Raw genomic sequence first — 19,692 nt, 5'->3', positions numbered from 1 at the left:
GCGTAAGCGCGACTGCTCTGTTTTAGATACTGAAGAGCATGACGACGCTGATATTAATATTTCTGAAGGGCCCCTAACTCAGTCTGATGGGGCCAGGGAGGTTTTGTCTGAGGGAGAAATTACTGATTCAGGGAACATTTCTCAGCAAGCTGAACCTGATGTGATTGCATTTAAATTTAAGTTGGAACATCTCCGCATTCTGCTTAAGGAGGTATTATCCACTTTGGATGATTGTGACAAGTTGGTCATCCCAGAGAAACTATGTAAAATGGACAAGTTCCTAGAGGTGCCGGGGCTCCCAGAAGCTTTTCCTATACCCAAGCGGGTGGCGGACATTGTTAATAAAGAATGGGAAAGGCCCGGTATTCCTTTCGTCCCTCCCCCCATATTTAAAAAATTGTTTCCTATGGTCGACCCCAGAAAGGACTTATGGCAGACAGTCCCCAAGGTCGAGGGAGCGGTTTCCACTTTAAACAAACGCACCACTATACCCATAGAGGATAGTTGTGCTTTCAAAGATCCTATGGATAAAAAATTAGAAGGTTTGCTTAAAAAGATGTTTGTTCAGCAGGGTTACCTTCTACAACCAATTTCATGCATTGTCCCTGTCGCTACAGCCGCATGTTTCTGGTTCGATGAGCTGATAAAGGCGGTCGACGGTGATTCTGGACAGAATCAATGCTCTCAAATTGGCTAATTCTTTCACCCTAGACGCCACTTTGCAATTGGCTAGGTTAGCGGCTAAGAATTCTGGGTTTGCTATTGTGGCGCGCAGAGCGCTTTGGTTGAAATCTTGGTCGGCTGATGCGTCTTCCAAGAACAAGCTACTTAACATTCCTTTCAAGGGGAAAACGCTGTTTGGCCCTGACTTGAAAGAGATTATCTCGGATATCACTGGGGGTAAGGGCCACGCCCTTCCTCAGGATCGGCCTTTCAAGGCAAAAAATAAACCTAATTTTCATCCCTTTCGTAGAAACGGACCAGCCCAAAGTGCTACGTCCTCTAAGCAAGAGGGTAATGCTTCTCAAGCCAAGCCAGCTTGGAGACCAATGCAAGGCTGGAACAAGGGAAAGCAGGCCAAGAAACCTGCCACTGCTACCAAGACAGCATGAAATGTTGGCCCCCGATCCGGGACCGGATCTGGTGGGGGGCAGACTCTCTCTCTTCGCTCAGGCTTGGGCAAGAGATGTTCTGGATCCTTGGGCGCTAGAAATAGTCTCCCAAGGTTATCTTCTGGAATTCAAGGGACTTCCCCCAAGGGGGAGGTTCCACAGGTCTCAGTTGTCTTCAGACCACATAAAAAGACAGGCATTCTTACATTGTGTAGAAGACCTGTTAAAAATGGGAGTGATTCATCCCGTTCCATTAAGAGAACAAGGGATGGGGTTCTACTCCAATCTGTTTATAGTTCCCAAAAAAGAGGGAACGTTCAGACCAATCTTAGATCTCAAGATCTTAAACAAGTTTCTCAAGGTTCCATCGTTCAAGATGGAAACCATTCGAACTATTCTTCCTTCCATCCAGGAAGGTCAATTCATGACCACGGTGGATTTAAAGGATGCGTATCTACATATTCCTATCCACAAGGAACATCATCGGTTCCTGAGGTTCGCATTCCTGGACAAACATTACCAGTTCGTGGCGCTTCCTTTCGGATTAGCCACTGCTCCAAGGATTTTCACAAAGGTACTAGGGTCCCTTCTAGCTGTGCTAAGACCAAGGGGCATTGCTGTAGTACCTTACTTGGACGACATTCTGATTCAAGCGTCGTCCCTTCCTCAAGCAAAGGCTCACACGGACATTGTCCTGGCCTTTCTCAGATCTCACGGATGGAAAGTGAACGTGGAAAAGAGTTCTCTATCTCCGTCAACAAGGGTTCCCTTCTTGGGAACAATAATAGACTCCTTAGAAATGAGGATTTTTCTGACAGAGGCCAGAAAAACAAAACTTCTAGACTCTTGTCGGATACTCCATTCCGTTCCTCTTCCTTCCATAGCTCAGTGCATGGAAGTGATCGGGTTGATGGTAGCGGCAATGGACATAGTTCCTTTTGCACGCATTCATCTAAGACCATTACAACTGTGCATGCTCAGTCAGTGGAATGGGGACTATACAGACTTGTCTCCGAAGATACAAGTAAATCAGAGGACCAGAGACTCACTCCGTTGGTGGCTGTCCCTGGACAACCTGTCACGAGGGATGACATTCCGCAGACCAGAGTGGGTCATTGTCACGACCGACGCCAGTCTGATGGGCTGGGGCGCGGTCTGGGGATCCCTGAAAGCTCAGGGTCTTTGGTCTCGGGAAGAATCTCTTCTACCGATAAATATTCTGGAACTGAGAGCGATATTCAATGCTCTCAAGACTTGGCCTCAGCTAGCGAGGGCCAAGTTCATACGGTTTCAATCAGACAACATGACAACTGTTGCGTACATCAACCATCAGGGGGGAACAAGGAGTTCCCTGGCGATGGAAGAAGTGACCAAAATCATTCTATGGGCGGAGTCTCACTCCTGCCACCTGTCTGCTATCCACATCCCAGGAGTGGAAAATTGGGAAGCGGATTTTCTGAGTCGTCAGACATTGCATCCGGGGGAGTGGGAACTCCATCCGGAAATCTTTGCCCAAGTCACTCAGCTGTGGGGCATTCCAGACATGGATCTGATGGCCTCTCGTCAGAACTTCAAAGTTCCTTGCTACGGGTCCAGATCCAGGGATCCCAAGGCGGCTCTAGTGGATGCACTAGTAGCACCTTGGACCTTCAAACTAGCTTATGTGTTCCCGCCGTTTCCTCTCATCCCCAGGCTGGTAGCCAGGATCAATCAGGAGAGGGCGTCGGTGATCTTGATAGCCCCTGCGTGGCCACGCAGGACTTGGTACGCAGATCTGGTGAATATGTCATCGGCTCCTCCTTGGAAGCTACCTTTGAGACGAGACCTTCTTGTTCAGGGTCCGTTCGAACATCCGAATCTGGTTTCACTCCAGCTGACTGCTTGGAGATTGAACGCTTGATCTTATCGAAGCGAGGATTCTCAGATTCTGTTATCGATACTCTTGTTCAGGCCAGAAAGCCTGTAACTAGAAAGATTTACCACAAAATTTGGAAAAAATATATCTGTTGGTGTGAATCTAAAGGATTCCCTTGGGACAAGGTTAAGATTCCTAGGATTCTATCCTTCCTTCAAGAAGGATTGGAAAAAGGATTATCTGCAAGTTCCCTGAAGGGACAGATTTCTGCCTTGTCTGTGTTACTTCACAAAAAGCTGGCCGCTGTGCCAGATGTTCAAGCCTTTGTTCAGGCTCTGGTTAGAATTAAGCCTGTTTACAAACCTTTGACTCCTCCTTGGAGTCTCAATTTAGTTCTTTCAGTTCTTCAGGGGGTTCCGTTTGAACCCTTGCATTCCGTTGATATTAAGTTATTATCTTGGAAAGTTTTGTTTTTGGTTGCAATTTCTTCTGCTAGAAGAGTTTCAGAATTATCTGCTCTGCAGTGTTCTCCTCCTTATCTGGTGTTCCATGCAGATAAGGTGGTTTTACGTACTAAACCTGGTTTTCTTCCAAAAGTTGTTTCTAACAAAAACATTAACCAGGAGATTATCGTACCTTCTCTGTGTCCGAAACCAGTTTCAAAGAAGGAACGTTTGTTGCACAATTTGGATGTTGTTCGCGCTCTAAAATTCTATTTAGATGCTACAAAGGATTTTAGACAAACATCTTCCTTGTTTGTTGTTTATTCCGGTAAAAGGAGAGGTCAAAAAGCAACTTCTACCTCTCTCTCTTTTTGGATTAAAAGCATCATCAGATTGGCTTACGAGACTGCCGGACGGCAGCCTCCCGAAAGAATCACAGCTCATTCCACTAGGGCTGTGGCTTCCACATGGGCCTTCAAGAACGAGGCTTCTGTTGATCAGATATGTAGGGCAGCGACTTGGTCTTCACTGCACACTTTTACCAAATTTTACAAGTTTGATACTTTTGCTTCTTCTGAGGCTATTTTTGGGAGAAAGGTTTTGCAAGCCGTGGTGCCTTCCATCTAGGTGACCTGATTTGCTCCCTCCCTTCATCCGTGTCCTAAAGCTTTGGTATTGGTTCCCACAAGTAAGGATGACGCCGTGGACCGGACACACCTATGTTGGAGAAAACAGAATTTATGTTTACCTGATAAATTACTTTCTCCAACGGTGTGTCCGGTCCACGGCCCGCCCTGGTTTTTTTAATCAGGTCTGATAATTTATTTTCTTTAACTACAGTCACCACGGTACCATATGGTTTCTCCTATGCAAATATTCCTCCTTAACGTCGGTCGAATGACTGGGGTAGGCGGAGCCTAGGAGGGATCATGTGACCAGCTTTGCTGGGCTCTTTGCCATTTCCTGTTGGGGAAGAGAATATCCCACAAGTAAGGATGACGCCGTGGACCGGACACACCGTTGGAGAAAGTAATTTATCAGGTAAACATAAATTCTGTTATAAACTATACTAACTATATATACTCTGTAGCATATTTATATATTATCTGTATTACAATGTACATTTATAAATACTGACATATGAGTGCACATCTATATAATAACTATACTAACTATATATACTCTGTAGCATATTTATATATTATCTGTATTACAATGTACATTTATAAATACTGACATATGAGTGCACATCTATATATAAACTATAACTATATATACTCTGTAGCATATTTATATATTATCTGTATTACTATGTACATTTATATATACTGACATATGAGTGCACATCTATATATAAACTATACTAACTATATATACTCTGTAGCATATTTATATATTATCTGTATTACAATGTACATTTATAAATACTGACATATGAGTGCACATCTATATATAAACTATACTAACTTTATATACTCTGTAGCATATTTATATATTATCTGTATTACAATGTACAGTTATAAATACTGACATATGAGTGCACATCTATATATAAACTATACTAACTATATATACTCTGTAGCATATTTATATATTATCTGTATTACTATGTACATTTATATATACTGACATATGAGTGCACATCTATATATAAACTATACTAACTATATATACTCTGTAGCATATTTATATATTATCTGTATTACAATGTACATTTATAAATACTGACATATGAGTGCACATCTATATATAAACTATACTAACTATATATACTCTGTAGCATATTTATATATTATCTGTATTACAATGTACATTTATAAATACTGACATATGAGTGCACATCTATATATAAACTATAACTATATATACTCTGTAGCATATTTATATATTATCTGTATTACTATGTACAGTTATAAATACTGACATATGAGTGTACATCTATATATAAACTATACTAACTATATATACTCTGTAGCATATTTATATATTATCTGTATTACAATGTACATTTATAAATACTGACATATGAGTGCACATCTATATATAAACTATACTAACTATATATACCATGTAGCATATTTATATATTATCTGTATTACAATGTACATTTATAAATACTGACATATGAGTGCACATCTATATATAAACTATACTAACTATATATACTCTGTAGCATATTTATATATTATCTGTATTACATTGTACATTTATATATACTGACATATGAGTGCACATCTATATATAAACTATACTAACTATATATACTCTGTAGCATATTTATATATTATCTGTATTACTATGTACATTTATATATACTGACATATGAGTGCACATCTATATATAAACTATACTAACTATATATACCATGTAGCATATTTATATATTATCTGTATTACAATGTACAGTTATAAATACTGACATGAGTGCACATCTATATATAAACTATACTAACTATATATACTCTGTAGCATATTTATATATTATCTGTATTACTATGTACAGTTATATATACTGACATATGAGTGCACATCTATATATAAACTATACTAACTATATATACTCTGTAGCATATTTATATATTATCTGTATTACTATGTACATTTATATATACTGACATATGGGTGTACATCTATATATAAACTATACTAACTATATATACTCTGTAGCAGTGCTTGACGAATATGTTCAAAAATTAGGAGCCAATAAGAATATTTAGGAGCCAGGCATATTTTTTAGGAGCCAGGCAGCTGGATTTGTATATAGATATATGGTGAATAACCCAAAAAGTTAGGAGCCAGGGGTAAAATTCTAGGAGCCAGTGACTCCCAGGCTCCTGGGTTTGTCGAGCCCTGCTCTGTAGCATATTTATATATTATCTGTATTACAATGTACAGTTATAAATACTGACATATGAGTGCACATCTATATATAAACTATACTAACTATATATACTCTGTAGCATATTTATATATTATCTGTATTACTATGTACAGTTATAAATACTGACATATGAGTGCACATCTATATATAAACTATACTAACTATATATACTCTGTAGCATATTTATATATTATCTGTATTACAATGTACATTTATAAATACTGACATATGAGTGCACATCTATATATAAACTATACTAACTATATATACTCTGTAGCATATTTATATATTATCTGTATTACAATGTACAGTTATAAATACTGACATATGAGTGCACATCTATATATAAACTATTATAGCTATATATACTCTGTAGCATATTTATATATTATCTGTATTACTATGTACAGTTATAAATACTGACATATGAGTGCACATCTATATATAAACTATACTAACTATATATACTCTGTAGCATATTTATATATTATCTGTATTACTATGTACATTTATATATACTGACATATGAGTGCACATCTATATATAAACTATACTAACTATATATACTCTGTAGCATATTTATATATTATCTGTATTACAATGTACTTTTATAAATACTGACATATGATAGCACATCTGTATATAAACTATAACTATATATACTCTGTAGCATATTTATATATTATCTGTATCACTATGTACAGTTATAATTACTGACATGAGTGCACATCTATATATAAACTATAACTATATATACTCTGTAGCATATTTATATATTATCTGTATTACAATGTACATTTTATAAATACTGACATATGAGTGCACATCTATATATAAACTATTCTAACTATATATACTCTGTAGCATATTTATATATTATCTGTATTACTATGTACATTTATAAATACTGACATATGAGTGCACATCTATATATAAACTATACTAACTATATATACTCTGTAGCATATTTATATATTATCTGTATTACAATGTACAGTTATAAATACTGACATATGAGTGCACATCTATATATAAACTATACTAACTTTATATACTCTGTAGCATATTTATATATTATCTGTATTACAATGTACAGTTATAAATACTGACATGAGTGCACATCTATATATAAACTATAACTATATATACTCTGTAGCATATTTATATATTATCTGTATTACAATGTACATTTTATAAATACTGACATATGAGTGCACATCTATATATAAACTATACTAACTATATATACTCTGTAGCATATTTATATATTATCTGTATTACTATGTACAGTTATATATACTGACATATGAGTGCACATCTATATATAAACTATAATAACTATATATACTCTGTAGCATATTTATATATTATCTGTATTACTATGTACATTTATAAATACTGACATATGAGTGCACATCTATATATAAACTATAACTATATATACTCTGTAGCATATTTATATATTATCTGTATTACAATGTACATTTTATAAATACTGACATATGAGTGCACATCTATATATAAACTATACTAACTATATATATATATATATATATATACTCTGTAGCATATTTATATATTATCTGTATTACAATGTACATTTATAAATACTGACATATGAGTGCACATCTATGTATGAACTATTATATATATATATATATATATATATAGTCCAAAGCAAGGGCCTGCACTCTAATCTTCCAGTAGAAGGCAAGCAAGGGTCCTGTATCAAACAATACACATAGTCCAATTATAAAGACGGCACTCACTGGATTTTGTAATTAACTTAATTTTTATTCAAAGCAAATCGTAAATGGTCCCATGACGTTTTGGTGCCTGGCTGGCACCTTTATCAAATGGATTCACCCAGCGTGCAGGTAGATGGTAAATCCTGGTATCCGGAAAGTCTGTTAAAAGGAGTAGATGCAGCAGCCTTAAATACCTAATCTGGCTCACAAATGAGCCAACGCCGTTTTCGGCTCCAGGCGAGCGTGTATAAAATAATTCATTGCCTATATGAATAATGTTATTCATATTATAGGTGAAATAATGTTTTCCCTATTTAAATATATAATTAAATAGGTAAAACATTATTTTAGTATTAATGTATTCCATTAAATATTCTGTATTTTCATCATATACATATGTAATTATTTTATGTATACTTATACCAGACATGATTGCTGAAATAATGCTGAGCTTGGTGCTCTAAATGTGTGTTAAATGATGTTTAACTGTAAGTCTGTGTGTGTGTATGTATGTATATATATATATATATATATATATATATATATATATATATATATATATATATATATATATATATATAGTGTAAGTGTCTCTTCTTCACATAAAGTGCCAGTGAACTCCCTTAATGAGATCCGTAGTTCTCAGAGTAAAAAAATGCCTTTAAAACAATATCTGAGGCGTCCCATAGAATCAGACCAGAGAGCTTTAGCGTATTGATCCCTTAATCTGATTTGATCAGCCACATAAGATAGGTGATCATAAATTAACTTAAATATGAGTTGCAAAGCAGGCAACAAAAAGAGTGCTTACCCCTCAATTAACATATGGATGGAAAGGTAAATTTATTCAAATGTATTTAAAAAAAGTAGGTACATTATGGTCATTGATAACGTCATTTTATTAAACAGAATAAAGACTCATTCATACTCACACTTAAACTCTGCCTCTTTACAAATAAATAAAGTAATGTGTGAAAATATGAACACAGAAAAAAGAACACTGCGCTAAAATACCCAAACAGGTGAATGTTATATAAACATAAAAATATGCGTGCGTTGCGAACACCTATAATTTAAATCAATAAGAATCAGAGTCCTGATTATAATCAATACTTCCACTGGAAGCATAAGACAGCCTTGCACAGGAGTCAGAGGAACGTTCTGTAAAATCAGTTGTAGTCAACTAAAATGTGTATACCCGCCGTACGTCTCAATATTTCACTTGCTAGTACAAACTTCTGAGTGTGGCAGACAAACAAATCAGCTTTTGCTCCTAAGCGGTGTTCCTCTGACAATGTGAACATCCGGCGTGTGAATCCGGCTGGTGGGTGCAGCTGGATGATGTCACTCTGTAATGAGTATGGTGTCCGAGTTGCAGCTCCTCTGATGCTGAGTTCTCTCCTCTCAGCCGATAAGAATATGAAAACACAAAGGGAACAGAGCGCAAACTTGATTCAAGTCCGTTTATTTAACACGGACATGTACCACCTAAAAATATACATTAGACATGCATCTGGGACATATATAAAAACATTAAATAAACATATATTTTAAAATGCATTATAAAAGGTACATTAACCTGAAAGTATATACATCTGCTCCAAGTTACAACAAACTAAAGTGCACAAGCAAATAAATCCCATTTTAAGCAGAGTAATAAAGGGAGGACACAGGATCCACTCGAAAAAGTGACAAGTTGAAAATAACCTCACATATGGGCGGCAACGTCTATATCCATATTCAGACCCAACGGGGTTAAACACTTCATCTTATATATCCATAAGGTTTCTAGCTTACAGAGTTTTAGTAGTCTATCCCTTTCTCTGTGCGGGACCCAATCAATAATTTGTATTTTTAATCTACTTGGGTCACAATCGTGTGCTTCCATGAAATGTCTTGGTACACTGTGTTTATTAATTTTTTCTCGTTAATGTTATACACGTGTTCGTAAAACCTTTTGATTTTTGTAAGACCCACGTTAAACAGGCCACACCCACATTCTAGAAGATACACTACAAATGTGGAATTGCAATTACTCTTAATTCTGATGTGGAACTCCTTAAAATGGTCAGAATTATGAAACGTAGGGGCTTTATTAATGTGCTCTCACATCAGGCATTGATATTTCCCACATTTCAAAGTGCTCTTGGCCCCAGTTAACCAATTCAAAGCTTGTGAATCGTTATTCATGTTATCAAACTTGCTTGTCAGCTTACTAGGGGCCAACATGTTTTTTAAATTCTTACCTTTCCTAAATGTGACTAGTGGTTGATCCCCAATATGGGGTCTGCCATTAGAATAGGCCAATGTTTCTTGAGAATGCTTTTGATCTTCATTATATGTAGAGATAAATCTAATTGGGGCCGTCCCCGAATTGTATAGTTCTCTGAACATATGAGGTCAGCCCTATTCCTTCCTAGTGCTTTTTCTTTTGAGTCCTTTAGTAACTTTTCATCATACCCCTTCTTTATCCATTTCTTTTCTAAAAACTCAGACTCTTTTAGAAAATTGTCTTCATGGGTGCAGTTTCTCTGCATTCTTTGAAATTGGCTGTATGGGATATTTTGTATCCAACTTCTTTTATGTGCACTAGTATAATTAATGAAACTGTTTCATTTCTGTTGGTTTTCTGTAATTTGTTACTGCAACAAGATTATTATCGTCACTATATAAAGTTAAATCCAGGAATTCAATTGAGGTCCTAGAATGTGTACCTGTAAACTTCAAATTAAATTCATTGATATATTCATAGAAATCTTAAATCTGTCTCATTGCCCTTCCATAAGATAATGTCATCAATGTAACGATTATATTTGACTATATTGTTTTCAAACTGATTATTATACCATATCTGTAAATTCTCAAAGTAATTCATGAAAAGGTTCGCATGAGAGGGCAAACGTAGTCCCCATAGCTGTTCCCCGTGTCTGTAAATAGAACACCTCTTCAGCTTCAACTGGATCTATTGCTATTTCATGTCAAAGCTATTCAGACCACAAGAGACTAATAATTTTGAAAGGCCGACATTACCACTATGGGGGTGTGTATATTTTCACACTCCCCCTTATCTGATTGGATAATTGCACCTTTTTAAAGTGGTAAAGGTTACTGATGTGGATATACTATATTTGTCCTCTTGAGAAGGCTTGTTCGCAAAATGGGGAAAACACTTTGAGGTTATTAGGTTTTGTGTTAACATGACACTTCAGCTTTTAAATCTACTTTTATCACTCCGAAGCGGACTATCGGCATTGGGTTCCGGTCTTGTGGTGACTGTTCCCGGTTGATGTCTTTTGAGATCGGCTTACTTGTCTGTGTGACTGTTATTTTATCATATATTTCCTGTAAGTGCATAACTGTTTAGCGCTATATGTCCGTGTTAAAAAAAAAACTCGCTTGAATAGAGTTTTGCGCTCTGTTCTGTTCCCTTTGTGTTTTGAATGTGCGAAAATATCCCTTCTCATAAGGTGAGACAAACCGTGTATGGCAATAAACTAAACTTTGGTATCCCCTCTGAGGAAGCATGATAGCGAAACACGTATCAGGGGACCAGTTATAGAGTTTGTCTCTCACTCTTTTAACTAGCTTACTCTGACCGCAACTCTAATATTTACATTGTGTTTGGATAACATTATGCCATACCGCCACAATATGACTATATGAATATCTGCAATGATGTATGAAAGTGTGTAATAAGCACAGGGCAAGGTATCTTTAAATATAGCTTACGCTATAGGAGTTTAGTTGAGATATTGAGGCCGATTTAAGAAGCAGCGTCTGTTGCTGTTTACGGTAAACATAGTTAAAGTGAAGGTAAATTTTGATGAATTAGTGCCCGGTTTTTAATAATCCTATTAAAAACAAGGGCACTTTAATAAATAAAAATTGACATTTCACTCGTTTTCTTCTAAAACTTTACCTTTTTAATCCTGAGAGCTGCTCCAGCGATTCCCCCGGCCATCGAAAGACTCTTTCGGGGGGAAGCCTCCAATAACGGCTTCCCCCCGGGGGATCATGGCTTGAGGCAACGCCGTGATTGGAGGAATTGGATTCATCATTTTGGACCCGCGAAGAGGGCTTGCGACGGGCGGAGGAAGCGTTGCAGCGGCTCTCAGGATTAAAAGGTACGTTTTTGAAGAAAACTAGTGAAATGTCAATTTTGATGAATTAAAGTACTCTTGTTTTTAATGGGATTAATAAAAACCGGGCACTAATTCATCAAAATTGACCTTCACTTTAAGAAGCTGCGGTCATAAGAACTCGGATATGATCGGGATGATTGACACCCCCTACCAGTGAATGTGCGGCATTGCATAAGCATTTCACCCGAAATGCTTGTGCAATGATAAATGCAGACAGTGTATGCTGTCGGCATTTATCGATGTTCGGCAGACATGATCGCTACAGCGGATCATGTCCGTTCGCACATTAATAAATCTGTCCTATTGCGTGATTTTATCACTGTATGACTGATATGTTTGGTTGACTGAGCAAATATGATATTTATTGATAATATATAAGCACTTCGCTATTATCTTACATAATTGAAAAGTTGCATCTGATCCTCTCAAATAAAAAAATATTTATCATACTGCTATGCACCACTAATAGCAGTACAACTAGTCTCATCCACTCTCCTTTATAAGATAAGGGATATTTGCACACATTACTTTATTTGTAGAGTTTAAAGGGATAGAAAACCCCAAAATGTTTTATGATTCAGATAGAACATACAATTTTAACCCTTTGAGTGCTAATGACGGCTCTGAGCCGTCAGAGTTTCTCACTCTGGTGCTAATGACGGCTCAGAGCCGTCATGAGCACTCTCCCACCTTGAGGGAGATCTGGGGGCTCCTTACTGCTCCTACCCCGGCGATCGTGCCTGTAGAGTGACAGGCATCGCCGGGGCTTCACGTGATGCGCAGTGACTTCATGCGCAATTACGTGATGACGTCACCGCACAACTTTATTTATACTTAACATGCTTATTTATACTTCTCATGCTGTATTTAGCACAGCATATTTCGTCATTGCTGTGCTAAATACAGCATGAGAAGTGGGCGGGGGATCGCCGGTCCGGCTTGGCTGCAGAAAAAGGTAAGAAATGAAACAAATACACTGCCATGTAAAAGCACCCCTCTATACGTGCATAAAGTGATTGGAAGTAATTATTGCACTTATAGCCGCAGTTCTTTATCGGCGCTCTCTATTGATCAGATATAAACAGAACGAGTGAGGCCAGTTGGGCAGCCACAGCCTTTAAACGGATCTAAAACCCAAAGGTTTCTTCATGATTCAGACAGAGCATAGAATTAAACAAGTTCCCATTCTATTCTTTATTGGAGATACCTAGGTAGCATCCGGAGCTCTATATGGCAGGAAATGCTCTTGTAAATGGATAACATCCTTGTTAAACTGCTGCCATATTGTGCTCCAGACGTGCACACTGCTAAGATTACCTCCCTGCTTTTCAACAAAGTTACCAAGAGAACAAAGAAAACGAGTATAGAAGTAAATTAGAAAGTTGTTTAAAATTGCTGTTCTATCTGAATCATGAGAGGAAATGTTGGGGTTTCAGTCTAAAATTTTTGTTTTAAAAGTAATTTCTTTATTACCTATTCCCCAGTTTTGCATAACCAACACGGTGTTATTAATCTACTTTATACCTCTGATTACCCTGTATCTAACCATCTGCAGACTGCCCCTTATCTCAGTTATATTAATATACTTTATACCTCTGCAATTACCCTGTATCTAACCCTCTGCAGACTGCTCTTTATCTCAGTTATATTAATACACTTCTTACCTCTCTGATTACCCTGTATCTAACCCTCTGCAGACTGCTCTTTATCTCAGTTATATTAATATACTTTTTACTTCTGTAAATACCTTGTATCTAAGCCTCTGCAGACTGCCCCTTATCTCAGTTATATTAATATACTTTTTACCTCTGTGATTACCTTGTATCTAACCCTCTGCAGACTGCCCCTTATCTCAGTTATATTAATATACTTTTTACCTCTGTGATTACCTTGTATCTAACCTTCTGCAGATTGCCCCTTATCTCAGTTATATTAATATACTTTATACCTCTGCAATTACCCTGTATCTAACCCTCTGCAGACTACTCCTTATCTCAGTTATATTAATATACTTTTTACCTCTGTGATTACCCTGTATCTAAGCCTCAGCAGACTGCCCCTTATTTCAGTTATATTAATATACTTTTTACCTCTGTGATTACCTTATATCTAAGCCTCTGCAGACTGCCCCTTATCTCAGTTATATTAATATACTTTTTACCTCTGTAATTACCTTGTATCTAAGCCTCTGCAGACTGCCCCTTATCTCAGTTATAATATACTTTTTACCTCTGTAATTACCCTGTATCTAAGCCTCTGCAGACTGCCCCTTATCTCAGTTATAATAATATACTTTTTACCTCTGCGATTACCTTGTATCTAACGCTCTGCAGATTGTAAAAAGCATTGAGATAAGAGACACTTGCATTTTAAAATGAAACAAAACAATATATAAACTTGCTAAATCACAATCCAATAAATCAAATAAAACAAACAAATGTGATAGTGGATAAATAGGAAAACGTCCCAGGTTAAGCAATCACGGTGGTAACTTGCAGGTGAACCTAAGGGGAAAAAAGGGAAAACACATATAGTGAAGTCCTGTAATTATTCAAAGAAGAGTACTTGCATACTCTAGATATATAGGCACAGGAAAACTCCAAATAGGAGACAAAGATCGATATCCCAGCTGGGTTTGAGCTCCACATGGAATGAATCAGAAGTGGATAAAAGAATATAACACTTTATTTTAAAAACAAGTTGGTCACAAGGCATACATATGAGTCTGTCCCAGTCGGAAACCACTGCAAACAAAGACCGTGTTTTCACAATGTCTACTGTTTTTCGGTTCGGTAAGGAACAAGACTCCGCCTCTTTTGTGACATCACTCCGCTCTGATGTTCATTTTGCCAATCACAGCTTGGCTTTTTCAAATAATTACAGGACTTCACTATATGTGTTATTCCTTTTTTCCCTGAGGTTCACCTGCAAGTTACCACCGTGATTGCTTAACCTGGGACGTTTTCCATTTATCCTTTTGTGCACTATCACATTTGTTTGTTTAGACTTGCATTTTAGCCAATCAGTGCTGACTCATAAGTAACTTCACGGGAGTGAGCACAGTGTTGGTTTTATATGGTACACAGGAACTAGCACTTTCTAGCTGTGAACAGCTAATAAAATGGACTGAGATAAGAGGCGACATTTAGGGGCTTAGGAACAAGCATAGTTTAGCCTTTTAGAGGTTATAAAGTATCTAAATATAACAATGTTGGTTGTACAAAGCTGGGGAATGGGTAGTAAAGGCGTTATCTATCTTTTTAAACAACAAAACACCAAGTAGACCGTCCCTTTAACTTCACTGCTGAGCCTTTTTACACAACATTGCTAAAGCCTTTTTTAATAATTTTCCATCAATTTCAGTGTTTGGGGTTTTTCAGTTATCCTCACAAAGTGTATGTTTTTAGCAGATAATCCGTTTTCCAAAACACCCCTCTAGTTTACAGAAAGAATGAGTTATTTGTCAGATCATTTTCTATAGTGTACACTGTGTCATTACTGTATACATTCTGCAGTTTTATGATTCTATAGTGTACACAGTACTGGGTCATTACTATATACATTCTGCAGTCTTAGGATTCTATAGTGTACACTGTGTCATTACTGTATACATTCTGCAGTCTTAGGATTCTATAGTGTACACTGTGTCATTACTGTATACATTCTGCAGTCTTAGGATTCTATAGTGTACACAGTACTGGGTCATTACTGTATACATTTTGCAGTCTTAGGATTCTATAGTGTACACGGCACTGGGTCATTACTGTATACATTATGCAGTCTTATGATTCTATAGAGTACACTACTGGGTCATTACTGTATACATTCTGCAGTCTTATGATTCTATAGTGTACACAGTACTGGGTCATTACTATATACATTCTGCAGTCTTAGGATTCTATAGTGTACACTGTGTCATTACTGTATACATTCTGCAGTCTTAGGATTCTATAGTGTACACTGTGTCATTACTGTATACATTCTGCAGTCTTAGGATTATATAGGGTACACAGTACTGGGTCATTACTGTATACATTTTGCAGTCTTAGGATTCTATAGTGTACACGGCACTGGGTCATTACTGTATACATTCTGCAGTCTTAGGATTCTATAGTGTACACTGTACTGGGTCATTACTGTATACATTCTGCAGTCTTAGGATTCTATAGTGTACACTGTGTAATTACTGTATACATTCTGCAGTCTTAGGATTCTATAGTGTACACTGTGTAGTTACTGTATACATTCTGCAGTCTTAGGATTCTATAGTATACACTGTGTAATTACTGTATACATTCTGCAGTCTTAGGATTCTATAGTGTACACTGTGTAATTACTGTATACATTCTGCAGTCTTAGGATTCTATAGTGTACACTACAGGGTCATTACTATATACATTCTGCAGTCTTATGATTCTATAGTGTACACTGTACAGGGTCATTACTATATACATTATGCAGTCTTATGATTCTATAGTGTACACTGGGTCATTACTGTATACATTCTGCAGTCTTAGGATTCTATAGTGTACACTGTGTCATTACTGTATACATTCTGCAGTCTTAGGATTCTATAGTGTACACTGTCATTACTGTATACATTCTACAGTCTTATGATTCTATAGTGTACACAGTACTGGGTCATTACTATATACATTCTGCAGTCTTAGGATTCTATAGTGTACACTGTACTGGGTCATTACTGTATACATTCTGCAGTCTTATGATTCTATAGTGTACACAGTGTCATTACTGTATACATTCTGCAGTCTTATGATTCTATAGTGTACACTGTACTGGGTCATTACTGTATACATTCTGCAGTCTTAGGATTCTATAGTGTACACAGTGTCATTACTGTATACATTATGCAGTCTTATGATTCTATAGTGTACACTGGGTCATTACTGTATACATTCTGCAGTCTTAGGATTCTATAGTGTACACTGTGTCATTACTGTTTACATTATGCAGTCTTAGGATTCTATAGTGTACACTGTACTGGGTCATTACTGTATACATTCTGCAGTCTTATGATTCTATAGTGTACACTGTACTGGGTCATTAGTATATACATTCTGCAGTCTTATGATTCTATAGTGTACACTGGGTCATTACTGTATACATTCTGCAGTCTTAGGATTCTATAGTGTACACAGTACTGGATCATTACTGTATACATTCTGCAGTCTTAGCATTCTATAGTGTACACTGTACTGGGTCATTACTGTATACATTCTGCAGTTTTAGGATTCTATAGTGTACACAGTACTGGGTCATTACTGTATACATTATGCAGTCCTATGATTCTATAGTGTACACAGTACTGGGTCATTACTGTATACATTATGCAGTCTTATGATTCTATAGTGTACACTGTGTCATTACTGTATACATTCTGCAGTTTTATGATTCTATAGTGTACACTGTGTCATTACTGTATACATTCTGCAGTTTTATGATTCTATAGTGTACACTGTGTCATTACTATATACATTCTGCAGTCTTAGGATTCTATAGTGTACACTGTGTCATTACTATATACATTCTGCAGTCTTAGGATTCTATAGTGTACACTGTGTCATTACTGTATACATTCTGCAGTCTTAGGATTCTATAGTGTACACAGTACTGGGTCATTACTGTATACATTTTGCAGTCTTAGGATTCTATAGTGTACACGGCACTGGGTCATAACTGTATACATTATGCAGTCTTATGATTCTATAGAGTACACTACTGGGTCATTACTGTATACATTCTGCAGTCTTATGATTCTATAGTGTACACAGTACTGGGTCATTACTATATACATTCTGCAGTCTTAGGATTCTATAGTGTACACTGTGTCATTACTGTATACATTCTGCAGTCTTAGGATTCTATAGTGTACACTGTGTCATTACTGTATACATTCTGCAGTCTTAGGATTCTATAGTGTACACAGTACTGGGTCATTACTGTATACATTTTGCAGTCTTAGGATTCTATAGTGTACACGGCACTGGGTCATTACTGTATACATTCTGCAGTCTTAGGATTCTATAGTGTACACTGTACTGGGTCATTACTGTATACATTCTGCAGTCTTAGGATTCTATAGTGTACACTGTGTAATTACTGTATACATTCTGCAGTCTTAGGATTCTATAGTGTACACTGTGTAATTACTGTATACATTCTGCAGTCTTAGGATTCTATAGTGTACACTGTGTAATTACTGTATACATTCTGCAGTCTTAGGATTCTATAGTGTACACTGTGTAATTACTGTATACATTCTGCAGTCTTATGATTCTATAGTGTACACTGTGTCATTACTGTATACATTCTGCAGTCTTAGGATTCTATAGTGTACACTACAGGGTCATTACTATATACATTCTGCAGTCTTAGGATTCTATAGTGTAAACTGTACAGGGTCATTACTATATACATTATGCAGTCTTATGATTCTATAGTGTACACTGTGTCATTACTGTATACATTCTGCAGTTTTATGATTCTATAGTGTACACTGTGTCATTACTGTATACATTCTGCAGTCTTAGGATTCTATAGTGTACACTGTGTAATTACTGTATACATTCTGCAGTCTTATGATTCTATAGTGTACACTGTGTCATTACTGAATACATTCTGCAGTCTTATGATTCTATAGTGTACACTGTGTCATTACTGTATACATTCTGCAGTCTTATGATTCTATAGTGTACACAGTACTGGGTCATTACTATATACATTCTGCAGTCTTAGGATTCTATAGTGTACACTGTACTGGGTCATTACTGTATACATTCTGCAGTCTTATGATTCTATAGTGTACACAGTGTCATTACTGTATACATTCTGCAGTCTTATGATTCTATAGTGTACACTGTACTGGGTCATTACTGTATACATTCTGCAGTCTTAGGATTCTATAGTGTACACAGTGTCATTACTGTATACATTATGCAGTCTTATGATTCTATAGTGTACACTGGGTCATTACTGTATACATTCTGCAGTCTTAGGATTCTATAGTGTACACTGTACTGGGTCATTACTGTATACATTCTGCAGTCTTAGCATTCTATAGTGTACACTGTACTTGGTCATTACTGTATACATTCTGCAGTCTTAGGATTCTATAGTGTACACTGTGTCATTACTGTATACATTCTGCAGTCTTATGATTCTATAGTGTACACTGTACAGGGTCATTACTATATACATTCTGCAGTCTTATGATTCTATAGTATACACTGGGTCATTACTGTATACATTCTGCAGTCTTAGGATTCTATAGTGTACACAGTGTCATTACTGTATACATTCTGCAGTCTTATGATTCTATAGTGTACACTGTGTAATTACTGTATACATTCTGCAGTCTTAGGATTCTATAGTGTACACTGTACAGGGTCATTACTGTATACATTCTGCAGTCTTAGCATTCTATAGTGTACACTGTACTTGGTCATTACTGTATACATTCTGCAGTCTTAGGATTCTATAGTGTACACTGTG

This window comes from Bombina bombina, chromosome 7 (assembly GCF_027579735.1).
Source record: "Bombina bombina isolate aBomBom1 chromosome 7, aBomBom1.pri, whole genome shotgun sequence".
In the NCBI taxonomy this organism is placed as follows: domain Eukaryota; kingdom Metazoa; phylum Chordata; class Amphibia; order Anura; family Bombinatoridae; genus Bombina; species Bombina bombina.
The sequence above is the reverse complement of the archived record's forward strand: the minus strand, read 5'-3'. Positions refer to the sequence as shown.